The sequence below is a fragment of the Hippocampus comes genome, unplaced genomic scaffold (genome assembly GCF_001891065.2).
Source record: "Hippocampus comes isolate QL1 unplaced genomic scaffold, H_comes_QL1_v1.1 scaffold7, whole genome shotgun sequence".
Lineage (NCBI taxonomy): Eukaryota > Metazoa > Chordata > Actinopteri > Syngnathiformes > Syngnathidae > Hippocampus > Hippocampus comes.
The window spans coordinates 1,470,206-1,476,997 of NW_017842060.1; the positions used below are offsets into that span (position 1 = coordinate 1,470,206).

General features: G+C 42.4%; 1 long non-coding RNA gene across 1 annotated transcript in view; it reads right to left on the reverse strand.

Moving 5' to 3' along the window:
- Window positions 1-6,792, reverse strand: part of LOC109510986 (uncharacterized) — a 15,101-nt gene continuing 8,309 nt past the window's right edge. The window contains exons 2-3 of the long non-coding RNA XR_002167222.1: window positions 6,471-6,570; window positions 1-131 (exon numbers count right to left, since the gene is read on the reverse strand). This is a non-coding gene — a long non-coding RNA (uncharacterized LOC109510986). The remainder of the gene's footprint in view (window positions 132-6,470; window positions 6,571-6,792) is intronic.

Consider the following 6,792-nt stretch of genomic DNA (forward strand, 5'->3'; position numbering starts at 1 on the left):
TGTAAACACTCTTGACCTGTCACTCTTCTTCTTTGTCCTTTCGCTCTCCACAAACACAAACAAGACAATGTGGTTGTCAGGTCCAGTTTCAAAGATGGAGATGATGGAGTCCATTTGGCCTCGTGGATCACCTAAGAAAAAGCAAAAACTATTTTCTTCACTCTGGACTGTGTTGAGTTGATTAGTGGTCAGCCTATCAGTTAAGTGAAGCTGCGAGGGGGACCACTTATTGGCACCCTACTGTCAGGGTATTAATTAAAGGACATTTTCTAAAGGTGTAAAGGGGACCACTTTTTGTCACCTTCTGTTGGGGTTTTGACAAGGCTTGGTAAAGTTGCGGGGGACTTCCTATTTTCGGAGTAGTGATAAGTGGATGTTCAGTAAAATTGCAAGGTGGACCACTTTTTGGCATTCTAATTTGGGTTTATCGATACCAGGGAATTTTGTAAATGTCACGGTTCTGTTTGTGACCAACAGGTGGCACCGTAGGGCTGTGCTTGCAGCTGCACACCTGTTGGTCATTGTGTCATTAGTTTGCTTGTTTAAAAACCCTCTGAGGCTTAAATTAAATTCAGGCTGAAATTAAGTTCTCGTAACAGGTAAAACCTGATACGTGGTTGTTGCAAATCTGCAACACCTGCCCTGACCACTCGGTGTCGGGTCATTGTTGCTGTGTACACATATCAGTCAAGTCATGTTTTGTTTTTTTTGTCTTAGTTTTTTTGCTACTTTGATTTCTTGTGATTTTACTGGACTTTATTTGAGTGAGTTTTTGAGTTAGTTTCTCCAGTGTATTCCTGTTTGCATTTTTGTGAAATACATTTTGGTCAACCATCCTGCTCCTCCCTGCTTTTTGGGGTCCTCCCAACAACTACCACCACGGTGACCACGCAAAACATGACAGTAAAGTTGCGAGAAGGACCACTTTTTGGCACCCTTTTGTCGGGATGTTGATAAGATTTGGTAAATTTGTACAGGGAGTAGTGGGTGGTCCACATTTTGTCACCCTATCGGTGTATTGATCAGAGGAAATTTGGAAATGTTGCAGGGGGATCACTTTTTGGCATCCTTCTCTGGGTTTATTGATAACAGGGAATTTGATAAAGTTGCGAGAGGGACCGTTTTTGGGCACCCTTTTGTTGGGATATTGATCAGATTTGATACATTTGCAGGGTTTTTGGCACACGGTGATCTTTTGATAAGAGGACATTTGATCATGTTGCGAGCTGTATCACTTTTTGGCACCATATTGATGCATTGCTAAGAGGTTGTTTAGTATCGCTTTGAGGCTGACCATTTTTTTGGCATACTAATCTCGGTGTACTGATAACAGGAGGTTTGGTAAAGTTGCAAGGAGGACCGCTTCTTTAAAAAAAATAAAAATTATAATAATAATTAAATGTCCTTTTTCAACACTCTGACCAACCGGTACCAAAAAGTGGTCCAGCCTTAGAAAAAAATGATGGGGGGTCCGGACTTTGTAAGACAGCTCGGCTTCCTCTTGTCACCAGTCAGCGCACAACAACATGTCAACACATTGATTTACACAAGTGCGTGCATGTGCGTGTTTGTGTGTGTGTCTGAGATCTGGATGATCTTTGGCAGGAAGTGGTCCGTGTTGCTGTGTACATATCAACATATATCACCCAAGGCTAGGAGAAGGCAGGGATACATGCTTGGGTTCAAAGTTGGACACTGTGGTCGTGTGTGTGTGTGTGTGTGTGTGTGTGTGTGTGTGTGTGTGTGTGTGTGTGTGTGTGTGTGTGTGTGTGTGTGTGCGCCTCAGGTGCAGTCTTGTCAATGTGTGTTTGGACTTTGACAAAAATGCTCCAACCCTCTGGCAGCACATGACATCACTACAAATGTCTGCATCCACATGCTCTTATGTTAATCTTTTTTGTTAGGAGGAGCAATCGTTGACAACTAAAATTAGGATTGTTTGAATTGAATGATCTATCTCTCGATCGATCTATACACAGATACGCTAACACTGAAAAAAATAAATTTAAAAATACAACCAAATAATTTCAACACTTCACGGCTGATGCAAAATGCAAAAATAAAATAAAACAAATGTCATCACCCCTAATTGTTTAGAGTGAAAAAAACAAGACCAAACTAGGCGAGCATTAAAAGCGAGCGCAAAGAAACTCTGAACATGTACTTTCCCATTCTGTAATGGTGGTGGATGTGACTCCCCGGCAGAGGCCACATGTTATTTGTGAAAACTATTGTCAGCAGCAGCTCCTGTGGCAGGAAGTGCACTTGTTCGACGCACTACAGTATGTATACACGCCGTGTTGTTGATGATAGATGACTCCCACTTGAGGATGGACGAGCGACCTTTCCTATTCCTAAATCAGCAGCATGTCGTCAAGGAAGTAAACAGCGTCTGCTGGAGTCTCCGTGTGGAAACCATTTGTTTTCATTCGACGCTCACGTAAATAAAATACAAAAGTCCCACGTCGGTATTTTCAGATGCAGAACGACTGTTTGGCGGGGAATATTTGGAGGGATTCGCAGACAAACTGTCCAGCGATAAACATGAAGCAGACAGAGACCATCAGGAGTCGTAGCGATATAGATGTATGCTAACACAAGATGCTAAAACGTGGACGCTAGGGAAACAAGCTAATAATGATGCTAATATAGGACAAATAATGAATGCTTAAGTACAATGTGTGATGGGAAATGTATACGGCTTAAAATGCTAATGCACGCTGCAGATTTATCAAGCTGACATGCAATGCTAAGATGCTAATAATGTACAACTTGTAGTGCGGCCATTACATGGCTTGGTGTCACCAAATGGCTGGATAACACGCACACACACACACACACACACACACACACACACACACACACAGAGGACAAGCCTGTGCATGACATGGGTGCCTCGACATTGCAGTGTGTGTTTACATGTTCAATCACATGTGGTGACCTGTTAGGCTCCCAGAAAGCAGCCTGGTAGTATGTGTGTGTGTGTGTGTGTGTGTGTGTGTGTGTGTGTGTGTGTGTGTGTGTGTGTGTGTGTGTGTGTGTGTGTGTGTGTGTGTGTGTGTTCTATGATTAGCTGCTAATCCAATGCAGGTCAACGAGGTCCAGGCGAATGTCAGTAAACACACACACACACACACACACACACACACACACACACACACTTGTGTACACGACAACCAAATGCTCAAAGATGAGCAAAATCTGAGCTAAACAACGCAAGTCTTGACTAAACTTAACAGAATAAGGCTATGTTCAACCAAGGCAAAATACAAAAATTAAATTCAACTAAAATTTACTAAGATATGAAACTCTGATTAAAAAAAAAGTTACAGTTAGCTAGGTGACTCCGAGGCTACTTAAGATACTGCTAAGCTACTAAGATAAGACAAATTCAAGTAGATAAGATACGCTCGTCAGAAAAAAAAAAAACAAGCTAGGCTTTGGCAAACTAAAATAAGCCAGACTATATCAACCAAGCGTAGCTAATTTAACTTCCCACATTTATTCTAATATGGACAACAAAATACAACTAAAATAAGCCAAACTAAACAAAGGCAAGCAACACAAAGCCCTAAAAGCCGCACATATAGTATCATGTATTCGTATCATGTGGTAAAAATGGATGGTTTCATGTTAAAGACTGTCAAGTGATTTCAGCGAGTTGTCTCGAAATATATGGGATAGGTTTGACATTAGTACTGAAAAAATTTGAAGACTCAATTGTTCAAATACAGCATGAAACTCTTTTTCACCAATTCAATACGCATTTGCGCTTTCTGGCATGAGTCGACCCTCCCCAATACAATACATGTACCAGTACTGGGTCTTGTCATTTCAGACTACCCGGCCACATTCAGGCTATGTTATGCGGACACACATACGACACAAAACCAGGCCTTCATAGTCACGAGCCCATTATTTTATGTGGACCCACAGAAGGCACATAACAGGGCCTTGCTATCCTGTGAGCTCATGATGGTATACTGGCATACACGCACACAACACAGAACAGGGCCTCGCTAGTCCGCTAGCTCGCTCGCTCGCCCCTGGACCGGCGTTATTGCCATCAAAGACATCACTCAAAAACCACTCCCTTTTCTGTCACGTGTAGGCCACATAATTACAACACCTCGGGGTAAGTTAGCTGTTACGTAAACGCAGTGGCACATTATTTCACCGACAGCGCACTACACAAACAACTGAACACAGTCGTGTTCCAGCTACGAGTCGAGCAAGGGCTTGTTTTGAGCTTCCGACATCTGGCAGCAGGTCATTTCTATTTTCATTTGACAGGGACTCGAAAATCAATATCATTCTCTCCGTGTCATCACCCATGAACCAGTAGCTGTTTGTGTGCATGTGTTTGAAACTGTGCCCATCTGACAAAACACCTCTGCATGTCAAAGTAGATTATTTGGAACATAGCGAACAAGTAATGACGCTCGCATTTCAGCGCTTTTGTTTTAGTTATCCATGTATCATGGTATCCTGTTGTCACAGTATCACCTGGACGGCCTACTCCTTGCTCCTCTAAGTCCCGGCAGCTCATTACAAGATCAATTACAAGCTTTTATTGTAATGTGAGCAGAGCACACACATGCACAACTTTACCCACAGACACACACTTGTCAGACAGATCCACACACACACATATACACAGACACACACGCACACACACACGCACACACACACACGCACACACACACACACACACACACACACACACACACACACACACACACACAAATAAATGTATTAATAAAGCATTGACTGAGATAAATCTCCGCAACTCCTTGAAATTAAAAGCAAATATCTTATACAAGCATGACAATTCTCTTTTTTGTAATTAAATCTGTGTCGCACACAGAATTTTGACTTACTTGAGAAAAAGCATGGAGGGACATCGTTCCCAGATCTGACAAGGGAACCTTCTCCCCCTCCGCATCTTGTGCTCTCATTTTATCTTGTTGGGAGGTGGTGAAGATCAGCACAATCAGCATTTTCAGCAGCTACACAGAGTACAGAATAGTGCATGGGCAGGAACTTTGCTTATCTGCAAAACAACTCGTCAGGATTCAATAGTACGAACAGTTACTTCCATTTAGCGCTGTTATATGTCAAATTCCCATGACAAAACTGAATCAGGTGGCAAAATACATGTCCCAAACTTATTATTAATTATAATATCATTGGGTGTGATCTCTTTCTTTATGATATTTTTTTAAAACAAGAGATTTTTAAAAATTATATATATTTATAGATACACGCAATTAATTTTTTATTTTTTTGTGACTCTGCTGTTGTGTGGCCGGCCGAGATGATTTAAGCATGGAAAAAGAAAAAAAAGGGGAAAAAAGACGACGAAAAAGACGTCTGGCGCCTTCAAGAATGACAGCAGACAAGAGGTGTCACCTTTCCTATTGTTGACCACACACACACACACACACACACACACAAGGTTCAATTCTGAACAGGTTTGGCAATCACGGTTGTTGACCAGCCTGCTTCAATTTGTATTCACAATACAAAAGGACTACATACAAAGTACAAACATAATGTGTTCTTCGCCATATAAAATCTGAAACCAACTGAGCACAAGCGCAGAAAAAAACAGAACAAAAGCAATCTAAGAGAAAATTGGAAGTAAGGACCAAACTAAAACCCAACCATGCACCCCCCCCAAAAAACAACAACAAAAATTGGTGCTGGTTTGGAATGCGCAAAAGGAGAGATGGAATCCATTGAATGCAGTTTTATTAAAAGGGGGAAAAAAAAAAGCCTGCACCGAAACACGTTCGCAAGCACAACTCCTTCTTCCGGCGACTTAAAACACTTCCTGTTTCCTTCAGCCAATCAGACGCTCTCAACATAAACATGTTTAAGAAATTATTAAAGAGAATATAATGTAGATAACTTTAACATCAAAGACAATACTGTCATGTTCAAACATAAAATGATAATAATTAACAATTTAACAAAAGCTTACAACTTATGTGTAGTATAACAGTACATCACAGCCGTGGACATGCAACCAGCAAACACTTCTATCTTTCTTAATCATCGTAGATGATCTTGAGGCTGGCCTCGAGTGGGAGATCGCGTCCGAGCTGGGCACATTCGCCATCGCCGGAGTTCACCTCTCAACAGTTCCGTGCATCCAGGGAGTCATTCCGCGCCATCCGCGATCGTCACGATAACCACGCCCCGCCCCCCGACGTGGTTGCTGCTAGAGTCTGACCCAACACATCATTGGGGGCCGCTTGGGTCCCGATTTTAAGAACCTGAGCTAGAGCAAGAGAAAAGAAAGAACTGGAGCTCACCTGGGCACTGGGCCGGAACTAGCACAAGCGAGGCGGAAAAGGGCCACTGCAGAACACAACTGGAAGCTCGCCAACCATTGAACGAAGCACAACCCAATGAAAATAGAACCAATGAGAACCGAAGCCAGAAAACACAGACTTTTCCCTTACCTTCCATACATTTATGTTGTCCGTCGCATACCTGATGGGTGTGTGGACGCGGTCGCTTCAGGGGCTCTGGGTGGTCCGTGTCGCATGAGTGGTTTCTCGGCTCAAGGCGAAAAAATAAATTGATAAAAATAAGGAAAGAGTTTGAGATTTAGGCCAAAAAAAAAAAAAAAGTCACTGGTTTTTGGGGGCGGGGGATTTTCCTGCAGGAATTTTAATTCCTGGAGAGGGACAGTGTTTGTGTGTGTGTGTGTGTGTGTGTGTGTGTGTGTGTGTGTGTGTGTGTGTGTGTGTGTGTGTGCGAGAGCGAGAGAGGAGAGCTAAA